Below are 19,967 nucleotides of genomic sequence, written 5' to 3'. Positions count from 1 at the left end.
CAGCATATAATGAAATTAAGGCTGCCACATAGTAATGGGAAACGGCAGTTCAGAAGGATAGTAATTTTCTATGTTTGGCGTCTCAACTAAGGTAACTAATTATAAAGCAGTGAGGGATGGTGACTGAACTTTTCCAGATTGTCTTCTGTACTACTGCATAGTTATCACACGCAAAACACTTCTTCCAATTTGCAAATCTGTATGGGCTATACAGGCACCCTGTGTTATATGCAGAAACTTTCTCAAGGGCAACTTCCTCAGAAAAAGATTGTGGTAACTATTTAAGAAACTATCTTATATTTAAATACTGTCTTTGGTACTTGCTAGAGACAAATCAAACATGCACAGATTAGAAACACGATTGGAATATTCCTGAAATTCAGAGGAATTTGGATCTGAGTTCCTGCTCTAGTATTTGTTGTTGTTACATAAATATCAGCCAACACCTATGCAGACCACTTTGCACAATTTTTCCCATGTAAGTTAGTCTTCTAAATAGCAATAGCGCTTCACTAAAAAAACAACCTGCAAGGTTTTACCCACAAGGAAACATACTTGCGAGAATACTGAGTGCAAGCACCTTCAGCTCATGCAATTGCCACTTGTATCACAACTACAATTTCATCCTAAAAGAACTGCCTTGAATATTTAGCCAGGCATCTGACCTGCTCCTGAGGAAGCTATTGCTGCTCAAAACCGGGGGTGGAGGTTTTTCATCTTGCATCTGGAAAGAAACCACTGCATTTGAACCAATAAGAAATATCCCCTACAATAATATGGAGAAATGAGAATGTCTTATCTTGCTTTAAAATCTCTGTATGTCCAATATAGAGAGAGAAAAAAAAGGAAAGAATACAAAGCAAAGAGCAAAGCATCAATGCTACTGTTGCTTTTAGCGAAATCAGATTATCCTTCCACCTCTGAACTGTTCAGGCAACCTTTGCATTGTTTTTTCTTTTTCTGCCTCTGAAAACCAACTTCTTATAGCTTGCTTTCATATAGCATTTCTCATAGTTCTCCACCATCACCAGAACTAGTTCTGCTGTGGTTTGTTACACTGTCTTTGCAATTATTGTGAAACATAATTGCAAGATATTTGTTCATATCAGATCAGAGAGCTTCAGTCAGGAAGAAAACTGTCACATCAGACACTGAGCTGAAGGGTTAGCATAAAAACAGCTATTCCCTATGAGGCAAAGCAAAAATACCAAAGCACAAAAATGGTAACAATACTTGCTTTTTTTAAAAAGTAAAAAGAGAACTTTATGAAAGGGCCTCAGAGCAGCTAAAAGGGGGATAGCAAAGGTGGGTGTACAAAGGCTTCCTAGATTTTTAGTTCATATTTTAAAATACTGGTTTTTACACAAATGTCACATTCACTTTCTGCAGAGTATTTAAGCAAGAGGCTTATTCACTTGCAAACATGGAAAAGTGAGATTGTAAACTTAAAATTGATGTTTTTCAGATAAGAAAAGACTTCACAGAAGAACAGGCTCACTTTGGTGCTATTGCATGCCCCCTTCCCACTGGCTTGAAGTGACTTCTCCTTCCCCTTCTGTGCCCCTCTTCCTGAGGGGTAACAGCCACAAGGACCTTCAAGAAGCGCACAGAGTTATCAGGCATCTTTGGCATTTGCTCATTTGTCTCCAGCTTAGTTCCCTGCCACAGCACCTGTCTCTCAAAGCCAGACCCCTGACCCCAGGCCCCAAACTGATGGATCACGGGCAGCACATAATGGTCAGGTGCCACACTGGGCAGATGTGGCAGAGCTGTGCAGCAGCCAGAGCATCTCCTACCAGCACACTGCACTAAAGGTTTCCTTACCAGAGAGAACCAAGTCCCCCCACCCACATACTGCCCACATCTGTGTCGTAGGGGTAGCACAGCTGAGACATCTTGTGTGTCCAAACACGTGGGGTCTCACGCAGAGGCACGGAAGGGTTGGCAGGAGCCTGGGGGAAGCCCAGGATCCATTCTGTCACTCCCAGTTTGCAGCCTTTCTAGCCCAAGGGGAGGCACAGAAAGGCAGTCATGAATCGTGCTGGGATGCACTTAAATCTTTGCAAGGACTCGGAGTGACTGCTGAAATGGCAGCAGCTCTGTTGGCTACACTGAAACTCAGCAAGCTTTGGAGCCGCTCTTGCTGATACCAGAGCTGGAGCTAGCCACCAGGGTCCCTAACCAGCAGCACAGACATTCCCAATCCTATAACACAGGGACCACCAAGATCACCTTACTGTTCCCTCAAACACATAGCAAAGTCACTTTGATAAGGACATTGTACCACCCAGGCCAGGTTCAGTTTATGGTCCTCCCTGGTACACTCATGCTTCCATGCATACTTCCCAGGCAGAAGTGGAACAACAAATACAGAAGAAAGCTTATTTCTGGATCTACAGCCACTTAATTCCACAGTGTAGTTTTCTAAGGAATTCCATTTTATCTAAGGAAAACAGGTTTAGAAATAAGAAGAGTTTTTATTTTCTAAAATTCCCTATTCCTATTAAGGTATTTGCTTTTTTCTTTCCAAAAACCAACCAACCAAACAAACAAACAAAACATCTTGCCCAAAGAGTTTCAACAGTTTGGTGTCTTCTACCTGATTTGATAAATGTACAGTTTATTATCCCAGTACCACACAATCTATGAGACCTGTCCCAGCTTTTTAAGACCTGAAAATTTCAGTGAGGTGAAGAAAAAAATAGTTCTCAAAGTTCAGTCAAAGTCACTGTGGGTATTTCTGCAGTATCTTACATGATATACTATAGATATAATCTAGATGTTCAGTATTGCACAGAAAATCAGTGGCTTAGCCAGAAACTGAGTAGGGGCATGGATGCGTTTAAAAGACTCTATTTTCCTAAGACCACTTCCTCCAACACAATGACTAGTTTCGTATTCCCTGAACTCTTCCTTATGTGTAACAGGGAGGGGATGGATCCAGAAGCTTCCTTCCCAGTCCATGCAAAGTCTCATACACATTGTTTATTTAGTAGCTATACAAAATACTGTAGCTCACTATGTAACCAATCCTACAAGGCAAAATAAATGGGAATTCAACATCCAGATAGAAGTTACATTCACATGATCAGTTCCCACATATCTAGCATTAATATAATTTAATGGCTTTTGTCACAGAATCATATGCATGCTCAGAGTTCAAATTCAAATTCTAGGAAATGAAAATCTATTTCTGTTTCTTTACATTTCTGCTGCAATATGTGTTACTGCTGCACATGAGTTGCAATAAGGTTGCATCATGTCACACGCTGTAAGCAGAGTTACTCCAACTCAACTTCCTCAGTGTATAAAGGAAGTCACTGCAGAATGGCTCCTAAGTATAGGTATAAGAAGCAGGCTTTTATCTCTAGGTAAACCAGTGTTATACAGTAAGACACAAAATGTTTATTCTTAATGTAGCACATTACAAAGAACTTCATTCTAAATATATAAATTCAAATGAATAAAATAGGATCTGAAGTCCCATAAGTCTGACTGGTTATGTGCTAATGCTTCCCCAGTGATTCCGGTGGAGATGGTCCCAATTTACCATAGTGCTGAGACCAGAATGGGATGCAGGATATTTGCCTGACCCTACAGAATCCAGACGGTATTGAGAGCAGATGAAGGGGAAAACTTACTTACCATGCAACAACACTTTCTCCTACTACCTGTATGCTTTTTTTTCTTACTCTCCTGGGAACAAGCAAGTAGTCATCTCAGATAAATTACTCCTCAGGACTGAAGCTTGTATATTTACATGTGCATATTTAAGGTATGATCCCATGTAGTGCTGCTTGCCAGATCCTTCCTTCAAAGGAATACAGCGATGGGTGCTGAGTCACACTGCAGGCCAGCCCAGCTCTCCAGCATTTCATTTCACACCTGGGAACAAGTAAACAGCTGGGAACATTAACAGCAAAAACAAAAAACAGCAGCTCTTAGAAGAACACTGTGGTTTACCACAGAAACATCTGAGCTACTGGTTATGCCTTATGACCTGTCTGAATTTTGTCTCACACGGAGGCTGTGAGGCTTCTCCAGGCAAAAGCTTTATTGGAGTCTTTCCAAACATGCTGGTAGCTGAGAGCGCTAGGTGTTTTCTGAGAATTTATTTTCATGCTGTTGGGAACATGGGAAAATCAAGTTGTTCTTACATTCGTAACAATCTTCGAGTTTACACATGTAGAGAAAAAGTGTGTAGATTAATTCAGTTAAATTTGCTCTCATTCTCTTCTTCTAACAAGAAGGCATCTTCTTGTTATCTGTTTAGGGTAAGTTTTGCCCTTAACTTTCACACTTTCAGGATACTTGAGGCATTTTCAAAGACCAGCTCCCAACCCTATCAAATAGGTGTGATGCACAGTAACTGAACACAGCAGGCATGACTTTTCTGTTGGAAAAAAATAAAAATAGATGCCCTAATCTAAATTGGCTGATGAGAGGAACAACAACAGTGGTCTTCCACTATAAATCCTAGACAAAATCAAACAACTGCCTGGTTTTAAAAGAAAGATATGTGATATGGCTACAAGCCTTTTAGACCTATCATGTGAATGTGCCTTCTGTTGCAAATTACACTGAAAGTGCAATTCTGTGGAAATGATTTATCAGCAATGTTGTCTGGCTGAAGAGTTTACTTATTCTTTCGACTATCCCCGGGTCTTATTGCTCACCAGGGAAAAGTACAGGAGAGAAAAGACAACCCATTGGTGCATTACTTTCAGTTTCTGAATTAATTTAATATGTAGCCCCAAGTACTGTGCAATATGTGCATCTATTCTTGAGGTCACAAAGGCAGGAACCATGCTAGTATGATTTGCCTGGAAAAATTGCAGTCTCCCAGTCAAATGTAAATAAAAAAGATTATTCTGAATACTGGTAGAAGTTGAATACCTAGCAACAAAAAAATGAAGTTTCTTCAGACTCTATGGGTCAGCAACTTAAGATCTCTCCTTTGGAGTCTTAAGGGTTAAAAGTCCTGCAAGGCCACAACCTTCCTACCTGATGGAAACCAAAATCCTGAATCAGGCGCTTAAACTCCTTGTTCATGAGGAGCACTAGATACATAATGGTTAGAGACACAAAAGCCAGCGTATTGGTGACAAAATCTCTTAACATTATCTGCAGAAGAAATATGAGACCTACTGATCATTCCTGAGCCCCATGTTCCAGTGAGCTCGATCTTTCTGTCCTCATCAGAAAGTCTTTTCTTCTCAGATCTTTTCAACTTCGGTGCAACAAAGAGGGAAGTGATACCACTGCCAAGGATGGTCAGAGCATTTGGAGGTGAGTCCCAGGTTCAAATCCTTCTACTGCTGGATGTGGAGAGAGACAGGAATCAGACTTTTGTTTTTTAAGCATATATATTCATAGCAAGGCATGAACGAGCATTCTGATTTATTCTGCTGTTTGAGACACATCAGCCAGATCCCCCATCAACCTGAATGACACCTTAAACAACAAACTGTGAAAGTCAAGCTTGGCTGCTCTCTGACCTAATTAAAAATTAGAATGTAAAACATTCTCCTTCATTTTCTCCACATAGAAAAGGACATAAATCCAGGTCAATTCTCAGTACTTATGTCCTTCAAGAACTCAATTATCTGGCTAAAGTGTATGTAGCAAGAAAATAGCATTTATGAGGTAGCACTGTCCTACTTCCTTAAAGGTAGATACTTTTTTCTAATTAAGACTGATTTTCCTAACAAACTTAATTTTTTCATAGAATGGACTTAGCTAAAATAATCCACAGAAAATAAACTTTATTGGATATAATGCTGTGGTAGAAGCTAAGAACATCAACTTTTCCTCTTGAATTGCTATGGTGCTCTAGTCAACTTCTATATACCGTTTGAAAAATATCTGCAGATCAAAGGGACTGGAAAAAATGGCCTGGAAGAGGTGTAATCTATACACCAATGGACAAAGAGGAAAAAGCTACAGAGAATGCACCAAATCTCCATTTTACAAGTTTCTGTAAAAAATCTGGCATTATTGCTTTTCTAGAACAGTTATAACACATTGTTTTCAGTCAAAGGAAGGATGAAACCCATCCTTCAACTGTACAAGATAACAGTTAATTATGTGGGTGAAATATCTATCTTTTGATGTAGCTTTGAACTGGGAAAATATGGGATTAAGAGCTTATATTGCTATTCTTGTTTGAGTTCGCCCTCAAAACCACAGCTTAATTGTTTTAGGTGTCTAGTTAAAAGGAGAATGTGGCAAAGGCAATGATGTTTTTGAAACGTATTTCATTCCAAATGAGAAATGAACTAGAGTCCCAAGAATGAGCAATTTCAATATTACAGCTTTTTGAATTCTCACTTTTGCTATATTTTTCATGAATGGGCACACTCAACTCCATGAGTACTCTCAGCGTTCATCCACCTTAGCTTAACTTTTTGCCCAGAGTTTGACTCTAGCAGGAGCAGCCAACAGTAATGATATCACACAACGCAAGCAGCCCAGCCTTCCAGCATTCAGGATCACCTTCCTGGTACTTGTTCTGGAAAGGATAAATAGTAGGAAAGAAAGCAGAGAGGAGAGCATGAATGATATACCTTTTTTTGACATTGACCGATACCAAGATTTATAGCATAGGCAACCTAGCTTGGAAGCTGCAGAATCCCAGCTGAATGGAAACACTTTAATAAACTGCAATAAATGGAACAAAACCAAAAAAACTGGCACATTCTTCTAGAACCTGGGGAAAAACAACATAAAATTGTATTTCAATTCAAACTGCAGGAAATACAAGCTCATTGTGACTATGTGAATGTATGATAGGTCTGATCGAGCCCAGCTTTTGCCAAAAAAATCCTTGAAATCGCACTTGTTTTCTCAGAAGGAAAGAGTCAGAATTTCAAGTGTTTTTCCCAGCAGTACTAAATAGATTATATAGCCATATAACTACATGTATTTTCAGGAATTAAGTCAAATACTAATTGAATATTTTGATAGAAAGACTAGCATATTGGACTTCAGTCTACCTGAAACCTTGCAGTCTCTAGGATCGTGGCAGCTTCCTTACATTCAGTCAATTTATTAATTCATTTCTAGCAGCTAAGAGTTAGGTTCTGGGTGGCAGAGATAGTGGAGAAAAAGTCAGGAGTCAGCCACCAGGGATCTGAGGTATCAGAGGTAAGTAAACAGCAGTGTAGCCATTGAAAGGGAGAGGCACAGAGAGACAGTCTGGAATTAAGAATTGCAACTATTTCTTATTTAAGAAGGTGGTTTATAAATAAAATATCTCTTATATTTTTATAGTGTACTTTTCTCCCCACACCTATTATTTATTTTTGCAAACAGCTTCTGGTTTCACATTCCATATACGGGTACAAGGCAGAGGCTTGTCTTTCTGTGCTCAATTCCAGCAGCATCCCCATAATACCAAAATTCATGGTTAACTAATTAGAAACCTCAATCAACTGGTCAAAATTATTTTAAGAGTCCAATCAGCTTCTTCCCAATTGTACGTGTCACTTTTAATTAGGAAACAAAAAGTCGGACAACACAAATAAATAGCAGTGAGGCAAGAGGCTAGCTATGGTTTGCGAGCAGTGTCCTGTGGAATTGCCGCAGCAAGGCACGCCAGCTGTGCCACGCTAAATAGCCTCGCTACATCCATGTGTCACGCTTCTCAGCTGAAGTATAGGATGCACTCGTCCTATACTTAGACAGCAAGCTGTCATAATTTCACACGGGACAAACATTTAATACGAGTTGGCTCTGATTAATTGGCCTCCTAGGACCAAGTCATTAATAGTAGTCAGAGACAGTATTTTCCAACAGAGTTGGAAAATAGAGATAGGAATCCATGTCCTGTGGACTAGGGTATGCCTAGTACTGAGGCTCAGGCACTGTGCTACGTAGCTATAACTAGTCCCATATCTCAGACGTCTCCACGTTGCACTGCAATCGCAGTGAAGGCATACTGCCTTCCCTTCAGAAATTCCCTCTAGCACATTTGTGCAACCTGCTCTGGTACAGATGCCCAAAGAGGCGTGTGAAACTCACTTCACTGGAGTTGTGGACACAGCCAGTTTGTGGTTCCTTGGGGAAAGCAGACATAGCCACACTGTTTGAGCTTGGCACCTATAGCAGGCAGACAGAATACAGGTCTCAGGCTACTAATCACACTGAAGATCTCAAAATGCCTAATCACTAAGCCATAAAACTGGAGATAATTAATGGGATTACAAATATCTTTAGTTTCCTCTAATGCCAGTGGTCATATAAATACTGTATCGACTGTATTGAATCCAAATAACATGTTTATAAGTGTAATGAGTTTTACAGCTGATTCTTCAGCCACTTCTGTGAACACAGTGCAGCGTAGGACCTGTGACACCCTGGCAATACTTCTTCCAAGCATGATGCTGTATCCTGTGGAAAAGCAGTGCTGAAATATGAGCACCACAACCTGGACTGTGTCCTTGGGAGCACGTGTGCTCAAGCATCAGGTCACTGGAGCACCAGTAGCATGAGAGCTTCATTTTCGAATGTAAATAGAACAGAAAATGGACTGAAGTACAATACTTAAAAATGAACATTTTCTTCTCTATGTACACCAGGTACTGTACATCTCACATACATTAACCCAGGGTACTCAAATGACCCAGTCCTTCTAACACCGTGTAACTCAAAGATGGATTCCTAATTCACTTTGATCATCACAAACCCATCAGCACACTACTAGGCATTTAACTACTGTATGCCAATAAAAATGTTGTTTAAACTGTTAACTGCCTGTTTAAAGCAGCAATTAATCCCTAAGATCAACACCTTCAAAATTACTGCCATGGGGCATAGATAAATATTAACTTTGGCTCTTAGGAAAAGTGTTGGGCTCATGACCTGGGAAGAGATCACTCTTGGTAGCTTAGGGTTTTGTCCCCTGCTCCGTCATTGAGTTGTTGTATAATTCTTAGGAAAAAAAATGTCTAAAACACTACTCAGTTTTTAGCATTCTTGATGTAATCTTCTAACTCAGAATGTGGAGATAAAGTATTTTCTAATTGCAACTTTCTCCACATGTTTCCTATGCAGTAATTACACCCCATCCTTTGGATCAGGTGAGGGTAATCTTGGTAGAATGATGAAGATTGGCAAGGACGTGACTTGTTAAAATCCAGTTCTTTTTTCTAAAATAACCAGAGTCCCTCTCCTGTTTGGAGACTGTGCTCAGCAGATACCCACTGAACAGTTATTAGCCGTGCATGCCCAGGTAGGTCCCAGAGCAAGAGCCAGGTTTGTGGCACTGAGTTCATTTGAACTGTAAGTGCTGGAACAGGAGAGTAGGAGACAGAGAAAAAACACAGAAAGCAGGAGACTAGATAGGTCTGTATCCAAGTATTACTGTTTGTAAAGTACTTTACATCTCTTGTATAAAAGGTATAAAATTCAAGTGTTTATATAATGTCATGTATTCAGTCAGTGATTTGCAATCATTTATAAAACATTGTTACTGTAATTTATAAAAAGTACCATCTGGCCAAAAATATTTTTTATATAGAAAAACATTATTTTAAAACAGGTGGCAAAATGAGCACAACTTTATCTATCAAAATTCTAAGTACAGCTTTGAAGATGTAATCCAGACCCAAGCAAGCCAAACTCTGGGGAGTTTTGTTCCATGATATAATCTTGTTCCTCAGATTCTGAAGTGTACAAAAGAAATATCCTGTACTCAGCTTTTTCATGTGCCCTAGCTGCACTCACGTCCATGTTTGAAGTGCCATGAACTCAGGTTCCCTTCATTACCTACCCCACATGACACTATATAAGTGGGGGGGACCACATCATGTGGCTGGAAATATTGGAGGTTTGTGCAGTGACACAAGTCCTCTCAACTATGTATATATGTCAGAGCTGGGAACCGTAAAAAGCCAGCAGTAACACGACAAGACCAAACACAGTGGTGAGGCTTTGGTAGATGACCCTGAAGGGATGAAGTGCAGAGTGCAGTGACATCTGATGTGTCTCTGTTTCCTCCACCCTTAGTCTGCTTCTGCAAGTTCTCTATTGCTCATTCGGTATTTTTAAATAAATGTTTTGAGAAATATGGAACCATCACTCTAAATACTGCCTTAGGCAATAAACAAGCATAAACTCACAGTTCCTAAAATACACATGAAGGTAGCTGGGAGTGCAAAGCAAGGCTGTGCATCTGAAGGTGCTCTCTGTTGTAGGAAGCAGGGAGGGTGGCAGGTGTCATCCAGTACAGTAGAAACAGGCAGAAAGGTCTATGGGAACCGAGCAATGCTGAGGAAGTTGTGACATCGTTAGTATGTTGCCATTATGTTGTTGTTCTGGCTTTTTGAAATAAATTGCGCGTATAATTTATGTTTTATTCGGGACTGTCAATGTGCAAGCTAGGATCATTAGGAGGTAACAGGTGCCACTTGTTCCACTCTGTGCTGTGCATGAGAGAAAAAGATCATGTCGCCATTCCACGATTTCACCAGTACTGGATCAAAACAAGAGGATGAATCAAAATTTCTGTAGCAGGCACTATCAACAATTTATGTTTTGAAAAACGCTTTGTGCCATGCTGTTTTCACACTACCTATGACAGGTGAGCTTTTTTTTTTCAAAGGCAAAGGAAAACTTCTGAAGACTTGAATGGGAACATGAGCAAATGTAACACAGAGCAGAAGTGGTATTAAATGCTCTAAAGTGAGGCAATCACGGTATTAATAAAATGTGAAGGAAATAGAACATCAGCATAGTTACTATTTTCCATTAAATTGTTACTTAAGATTATCCCCTTCTCTCTGCTTCTGCCACACTTTCAATGTTTAAACTTCTTTTCCTCAGCCTTTCCCAATGTATCTTTTTAACATGTCACTCACCCTTCACTCCACGAGAATAAGGTCCTAAGAAGTGTATCACCGTTAAAAGTGCAGGACTTCAGAAGAGAGGTGGAATCTAAAACCTGAAGAAACATAGTAATATGTTCTCACCTGGGTTGTGTCACACAGACAGGGTGCTGAGTTTGGGAGGCACTGATGGAAACCAAATCTTTAATTTGAGAAGTCCCTGCCCTCAAGACTTTTTGTATGCTCAATCTACTAGAGGATTTGTTTGGGGAATTTGAACATGTTGTGTATTGGGTGGGAATGGAATAGGAACAAAGATGAGTAGCAGCACTAGAAGAGTAGTGAAAGGTGGTTTCATTGCTCTTTTTGAAGTGTGGGACACTCTTGCAGAAAGCTAGGCAATCCATACTGCTAACACAGAGCCTTAATGGAAACCATGGACTGAACATCATCTGTCCACCAGTACTCCCCAATGTCAGCACATTCACTCAAGTTTTCAACATCCTAACAATGTCTTGACCCATTCCCTGTTCAATTACCCAAATGCTTGCTGGTGCATGAGCGAGTGACAAACAGCAGCTGTCATGGTATTACCAAAATAGGCAGTGAATCATTCAGATAGGGCATCTCCTCTGCCTACCCTCTTCCAAGTACACTACTGTTTGACTGACATGGTCAGGATCAACCCTGGCTATGTTATTCCTCAACACCCAGTATCATACATGTTATCCCCAATAGACCCTTAGCAAATCTAGATAAAGGGAAACCAACTCACCTAGCAGAGAGGTGACCTGTCAGTATCAAGACTGAGGCTGGTTGGTAAGACTTGAGGTTGGTTGCTAAGACTATACCAATGAGGAGAGTTGCCATCATCTCATCATCAATCATTGGAAATAATGTAATGATCCCTTCTTATCCTCCTGGGCTTCTCTTTTCAATAGACACTGATGACCATGCGTTACTGATGTCTCACTTGAGAAGTAGCAGAAGTCCCTAACTTCTGACCAAGCAGCTAACGTAATGAGAGTTGTTCTTGAGGAGAATGCGTCCCATCAGAAGAGGTAGGAAACATCATCTCCACTGCTAGGTCTGTTAACTTATAGAGTCTTAAAAAGAAACAGTTCTTTCTCTAATGCTTTTTATAATCTGTTTTCAATTACTACATGATAGATCCATTCAGCTGGCAATATCATGAAAAGACGTCAAGAGGCATCACTGTTGCATCAGAGATCAGACAAAACAAAGAATAGTTGAACGCAGTAGGAAGACAGATCAGTACTGATGGGAAGAGTTCAGCTGCACAGTGCATTCTCCTTTGTTGACACGTGAAAGACTCAATTCAGACTGTAATCCACACAATTTACAGAAAGACAACCATATGGCATCCAGACAGCTAGTGATCTGCTCTTAGTCACTTTTCAGCCAAACCATACTGATGCAAGGTACTTGAGCAGGAAGTTTGAAGCTCAAGCTTTACTAAATGCTGTAGAATGCCTTGGCAGCACAGGCTGCTGCAAGCAATCTGATCTTCCTCTCCACACTGACAAAATTTCATGCCACATTCAAGGTCTTGATCCATTTGACTAGTACGTTGCATGAACTTAGCCCAAGATATCTAAATGATCTTCTAAATCTCATGGCTGATAAATGTCTTCCAGTACAAGGGAGCTCAAAAGAATAAAGGCCATCTTTTCAGGGAAAGATATTGGTTGTTTGCTGGGTTTTCAGTTCAGCTGAAGACTTTGGATGTAAAGTACCTTCACAAGTTTATCATTCCAGATGGAAGGACCATTCCTTTGCAAAGTATTTCAGCAAGGTAAATGCATGCATGTGCTTTTTTTTTGTTATGCTTTTAAATCTACGTTTTTGTCAAAAGCCTTGTAGAAATGCTGCTTATACTTGCCAGAGGCAAGAAGTAAGTATTATGATACCCCAATCTAGACAACACTCTGATGGCATTGTGATGAGCATCCCATAAGAAAGGAGAAAGAAACAAGTAAGAGAAAGGAAATATAACCAGGCCATAGTTTTGCAAAAAGTTCAGTTATAATCAATTAATATGCTTTCATATACATAATCTGCAGTTCAAATGAGTTGTTTCACTTTAAAAATACTCCCTCAGATGAGCTAAAAAAAAAAAAGGTGTTCGAGAGGTGAAACTGGAGGTCAGGAAGCTACTGGGAAGCTGGAGTGAGATCCATGTCTACATCTCCCACTGGTGTGGGATTTATAAGTGGAGAAAAGGGTAACTGGAAGTATGCTGCCTGTGTACTATGAGCACACCTATGCACAGATGAATCTTATAGTAAAGCAATTCTAATTAATGTTAAACCACTCCCAGCAGTGGGCAGCTGGGCCTAAAAACAAAGCCTATGCACTCTCTGTAGTATATGAGTCTACCTTAATGCTTGGCTAAGGAATAAATACAGAAGATTTGAGCTAAATTGATTATGATGGGAAAATCATTGTTTGAATCTATACAAAAAGAGAAATCCAATAACAGAAAACTTCAGCCCATTGTTTAGCACTTCAGCTTCATGCTGCTGCTCTACATTCAGGCACTGGTCTGATTTAACAGGAATGATTTTACTGTGGTAGCAACAAAAGAAAAGGACAAGGATCACCTAGGACTGCTTTTACCTACTATACAGATCCTGCTACTAGTGAAAAAAGTCATTAGTTTTGTTGCAAAAAAAAAGGTAAAAGTGGGTAAACTGCATTTAAGTGGATACAAAATTGAACAAGTTGCTCATACAATATCTTTCATGGTCATGTAGGATTTAACTGATGCAGTGGAGGCACATTTATATTTTACTCTTGAAGAGATAACTGAAAATTAAATCCCCTCTAGAATATTCATGCTTGTAGGAGGGGCTACTTCAAAAAACATTAGTTGAGAGAGTTTCAGTTCTCATGCACTTATCAGTACAGACCTTCTGAATATGTTTCAAAACAAAGGAAATCCTAATCACTGCAGTGGAGCAAAGACCAGATTGTCAGAAGTCAGCCTGATCCCAGCAGTACTGTCATTAGAATTATCAGTATCTCTTTGCTATATGCTCAAAATAGGGATGTTTTAAATGCAGGAAAATGGTTTTGGTTTTGGGGGGGGGGGGGGGTTCTGCTTGTGTATTGATCCAAAAAGGTTGGGGTTTTTTGTTTGTTTGTTTATTTTAGTGATATTGGAAGGACAGTGACAGAGCGGCTCTTTCCCCCTGGGGAAGCAGTTTCCACTACTGACTAGCTGCCGACGCACCTCTGGAGACAGCGCTCCCCTACCCCGCGCCCTTGCCGCCAGCCCCTCCGGCGGGTTTCCCGCGCCGCCGGTACCGCAGGAGCCCTCCCCGCGCCGGCCGCGCGCGGTGTGTGGCCCCCCCTGCTGGCCCTCGCGCCGCACCGCGCCCGTCCCGGGGCGGGAAGAGGAGAAGGAGAGAAGGGGACAAAAAAAAAAAAAAAAAAAAAAATCAATTCCTGTCTTTGCAAGGAGTGAACACACACCTGGAGACAGTAGCGGCCAAAAAAAGCGGAGAATTTACGTCACTGGTGCGGAAAAAAAAAAACACAAACCGCATTTTACAAGAAAAGTAGTCAATTAAAATCAAAGTTTTCGTGATCGTGTTTTGAGACGTTCCGTATAGTCCGTAGTTTTTGTAGTCAGGGTAACTGCTTCCCCTGTCTGTAAATGCAGCTGCTTTGGGGGTTTGGCTGCAACAGCGAAAGAGAGCGCGTGGAGCACAGGGCAGCCGGGGCACGGGGCAGCGGTGCCACGCTCTGATCACCCCTCCCTTAAATAAACGCAGTAAGTGAGGCCGATTGCTGTATATCAGCAGCTATCGCTGGTAGATCACTAGTAAAAACAGATCCTTTTTTATGTCCTGCAGAATACATAAGAAATGAATCCTCTCCTTTTTCTGCATCTTCTCTCTAATTTTCTGTCGGTGCCTAAACAAAGTTACAGACGAGATAGAGATTTATATTCGGGTTACCAATTCCAGCTCACTGACATTTTTGCCAATCTATATGTGACTGCCAACTAAGAAATACCATTGACTGAGCTTTTACTTATGAAATTCTCTAACGGGAAAGCTTCCCACTTTGAGATCAATTATTTTCACGCTACTGCATGTTTCATTAAGTATTTCAGCTACTGTTCCCTCCACAGTGTTTAAAGCAGAAAATTGTCTAAAAGATCAACAAAATCATTATACCAGAATGTGCTTTCACCATTAGAGGCTGTCTTAACAGACATAATCTTCATAAATGAAAATAAAATGAAGCCTTTCACTCAGTCCAGGCGATGTCATATTTCCGGCATTAGCAAAGGCTTTTATTTTAAAAATGCCCTGTATAAATGATATATCAGCCTCACAGTAGGGACGCAATCTTGAAATCATTAATGTTAATGAAAGTTTTGCTGTGGAACCAGGTTTTTACCTAAAAATACTTATGCTACTTTTTCAGCAACTCCCTGGCTACACAGTCTTACAACACACTCTACTGCAGCCTTGGTAAAAGGATCTGGGCTTGGACCCAAGCCTCAATCCCTTATCAGACCAACTCAACTTCTTGTTTCAGTCAGCTGTAAACAATTGATACTATCACTGAAAAGTGCAAGAATGCTGTTATAAATAATATTATCTGTCCTTGGAGAAATGTCATTTGCCTCTTTACACATAACGCTGACCTATATGTAATATTAAACTACATGTAGCGGCATTAGCATTTCAATGTGCTCAAAACTCAGTGCCTGTATTACTGTGGTGTGTGACAAACAGACACATGCAGTCATCTCCTTCTTAAAGAAAGAAAGATCTCAAGCTCTAGCTCTGCATTGCCATACGCCTACACAGGTCACAAGGAAAGAGATAGCAACTGCGGGATGGTTGAAAACAAGAGCAAATGGCCTAAATGAACTGATTCCTTCAGACTGGTTTAAAGTGGTTGAACGACAACAGAGAATTCTCAACATCCTGACAATTTTAGAAAGGCAGCATTCATGCACATTTGTACAGGCTTCTGCTGTGACATCTTTATTCTTGCAGCTTGTGTAAAGATGCAAAAATCCTTTAATTGCACTGGTTTCTATTTCATATCAGGTGAAAAATGCAACACGAATAGCCACTGAGAGCAAAAGCAGAAACAGTGTGAACTACATTTAGATATTTATGACCTGGTAGCTTTGAAACTAACTGAAATGCTTGAGTAAACAATGGTGCTAGTGCCAGTGTAAATTTGCACCACCAAAGATGTCACAAACACAAGCAGAACTAGTAAGGGAGTGACTGACTGAAGGGTGTGATTATGAATCAGTCTATGCCAATATGTTTATTATGCAAAGCATTCCAAGTACCAAAATAGCCGTTTCTTGTTAGTGTAGGGAACCAGGACCTACAACCCGTGCAATGCCCACTTATCATTTCTTCCACTGAAGAAATGGCATTACTCAAGATACTTTTAGCCATATTTTTTTAAGCAAAGATTAAGTAATCCAGCCTGTCCCTCACTACCAGACAGTATTATTAGTTAGTTTCTGTAAAAAAAGGGGTTTCTGTTTTCGCATCTTTTTGCCATTTATTATTATATTCCATACATTCTCAATTTTCATTACAATGCAGTATTGCTAAAGAGCAATTGTAAATGCTTTCCCATCCATTTTACTTCTGAAAACATTTTTTAAGTTCTCTAATCACTTTCGCCCGACTCATTCTCTCTCTCAGTACTTTAGTACACTCTAGAGGTTTTCCCTTTTCCCAAGAAGAAAGAGGACTAAAAGGACTGCCATCTTTGCCACAAAGTCAGACATAAGTGATTTCAAAGTTCTAGTAGTAATTTAGAAGGGCAAGTAGACAACAATTTGCTAGTGTGAAGGACTGGTAAAGAAGGTAAAGCTCTACTGAGAGGACACGCTGTAGCCTACAGCTCTTCTGACACTTTGTTCTGTGCATTTACCTTACTTCGGTGATCAAGTCACCCTATACAGAGCCTGAAAAGCAGAAAAAGGAGGTAATTATTATTTAAATGTGTGTTTACTGCTTGCAGCCTAAAACAACACAGTCCATCATGCTGAGAAACATGAACAAATCTATTTTAGAAGTTCAAGAAATAATGAAAGCTATTGAAAAAACAAATCTGAAATACAGAAAGAAAAGCTGAAAAGCAGACAAGGAATTATTTATAAAATGGTTTTTCAATTCCACATAATTTGTATATGGTTTCTTAAATCCTCAATGTTACCGTGTTTTTGTTGTGTCAAATAGCTCTATTGTACAGGACAATGCAAGAATGGATTCACCTGGGTTGCAGTGTGTGCAGGACACAGCTGTCCCATCAAAAGAAATTATGGAGAGGTTTTAAAAATGTATCTCCTTCTCATTAACTGTAAGCCTTGCAAAGCACCGATATATAAATTTACTACTTGCATTTCACATTAAATCTTCCTACTTATATATTTATGATGGCCAGGCTACATTAAACATTGGTAACATGTTTAACATACTAACATACTTTAAAAGTTGATTCTTTAACAGCGCTATATGAAAAATATTTATAGGAAAACAAAATTATGGGCATTTAATCTCTCTATAAAATTGTTTTTTAAAAAAGGAAAGAAGATGTTAAGTGTTAGAAGATTTAAATTGCAAATTTCCAGTTTTCATATGCTTTTCTAACAGTTATAATGTTTACATGTAACATTCTGGCAGAAGACCACAGACAAAAAGACTTCTTTGAAATAACTCTATGAATTTATAGAGTAGCCCCGAGAAACTACTTGACCAAAAAAAAGTTCCGTAATAATTTCACTTCAAATGACACCCTTATGTTTAAACCAGGGACATTTTGTGTAATGAATGATGTAATTACTTGGGAAAAAGCTTTGATTATTTGCATATGGCTGTAGTCGTTTTGTTTTTTGGTTTCTCTGTTAGGAAGGTAGAAGTGAACATCTGGATCAACACAGAAATTTCTGTATCTGAAAGGAAGGGAAGTAAGTACCAATTGTATTTTTTAAAACATCCAAAGGCAAACATCAAAACTGTCTTCTCTAATTACATACTTTCAAACACATTTGGTCTGAGAAGTTACTGCTATGTGATCTGGTTATACATATATAAGTGTATGTGTGGTTTATGCATATATAAAGATATATATAAAATTATACACATACATATGCAAACATATATATATATAAATAAGATAAAATATATAATATTATTTTATAGATAGACTTACATATCTATACATATAATGTAGGTATAAATATAAATACTTTGGTTTTGCATCTCCAAGAAGGCATAGGTCGTTGCTTGTGATTTCTGTGATGCGCAACTCCTTACTGGACATTTCCCTCAGGAGGCAGGAGAAGGCTTTCGCATCATTTAAAAAGTAGCCTTCAGTGAAGATCAAATCTCAAATGGTGCTACAGCCCCCTTGTGACCCCCGCCCACAAGTCATCTAGTAACATATAGATGGTACATCCTAAATGAGCTAGCACCCAGTTTTGAGCATGCAAGTGCTTCATTTCGGAACCGTCAGCAAACACTGTTTTCTCTTTGTGCGGTTCCATTAGAAGCTAACAGTCCAGCTTTTTCTTACTTTCTTTCTTTATTGAGGCTTTTGGTGAAAGGACATTCTTGTGTCAGAATTCCAGAACTAATATTTAATACCCTAAGGGCAGAAACATTTTCTTCATATAAAGAGTAATTTCTTTATTTTATTCTTTTTAATTCATTTAAATTGTTAAAGATATAGCATATATATGGTCAAAGAAGATATTTCTGACTTTCCATTACTAACAGGGCCAGTGGCAATGATATCTTAGTATATAACTTCAAATACTATAGCATTATTTAAAATAATTACATTAAAACTTGAACTTTTACTACTCAATTAATAATATATTTTTTTACTGAATAGGACAGCATATAATAAATAGATCTTCCATTAAGGTTATGTTATCATACATATGCATTATGTTTTTAAATAACACAATAAGTGCTAAATAGTTACTAGATTATTTTATATCAAAATAAAAGCAGAAATTGGTGTGTGAATTATTTTTAAGGAGTGAAACGTAACAGTTGGAAAGTATTCCTTAAAGAGATACTTGTGTAAGAGCTTTGAGTGACTGAACAGTTTGAGAGTTACAGTCTGCACATGAATACTTTGGGAATTAAAGGCAGGCTATAATTGTTAGTTAAGATATCTGCTGCAAATTAGTTAAGCATCCAATGATTAAAAGCTCTTTGAGGTGTACATGTAAGTGCTCAGTATGAGTATTGCTCCTCTGAGTTCCATCTCCTTGGTACGTTTGTGATAACCCTTTACCACAGAGATTTTCACTCTACTAAACTGGAGACAAACCAATTGAAAACTTTCAAGGCCTGACATATAGTTTAGAAATACACCAGACCTCTGCCTAATATCTCACTAAAAACATTTTCTTGTGACACACTATTATGATCTTCTGGCCATTCTACAATTGTAGCAGCAATGAGGACCCTATGCCTTTTATGCCAGGGCCTCAAGAAAGTAAATAATCGGAAGGCTTTTTCCTCACTTATAAATGTTCCTTATTAGAAGAAAACAACAAACTCCCTAATAAACCAAGTAGCAATATTTAGAATACACAACATATACGTTTTCAGAAACAAATTTTGTTATTACTGTGCAGATAATGGAAGACATAAACTATAGCCCAAATTCAGCAGGAGATAACAGCTACACACAATTTCTCTCTCCACACCAGTGAGTGGCTATACTTTGCTTAAAGACTTTTGGTCTTGAAAGAAAGACAGATCATGACAAGTTTGAAGCAAAAGAAACATAAGTTTATTTTTTAATTGGTGCATAGAAAAGCATGGTTTCAATTTTTGTTCTTCTCCAATCAGGTGCTGCTCTAGGACTCCAGATAGGAAGACTCAGGAGGTTTGTAGCACTGAATAGAGCAATTTGTCTGTGCAGCAGTTCCAGGCAGGAATGAGGTTTTAAGGACCAGAAGTACTATATGAGCATGAATAAAGAGAAGACTTATCACATTCTTAGTGCCACAAGCAGTTTAAAATCCAGCATATGTTTACTGGGATGAGAAGGCTTTCACTATTCAAATGCTGGTAAACTAGGAAAGGTAGTCATAAACAGTAT

This window comes from Aquila chrysaetos, chromosome 4 (assembly GCF_900496995.4).
Source record: "Aquila chrysaetos chrysaetos chromosome 4, bAquChr1.4, whole genome shotgun sequence".
NCBI lineage: Eukaryota > Metazoa > Chordata > Aves > Accipitriformes > Accipitridae > Aquila > Aquila chrysaetos.
The sequence above is the reverse complement of the archived record's forward strand: the minus strand, read 5'-3'. Positions refer to the sequence as shown.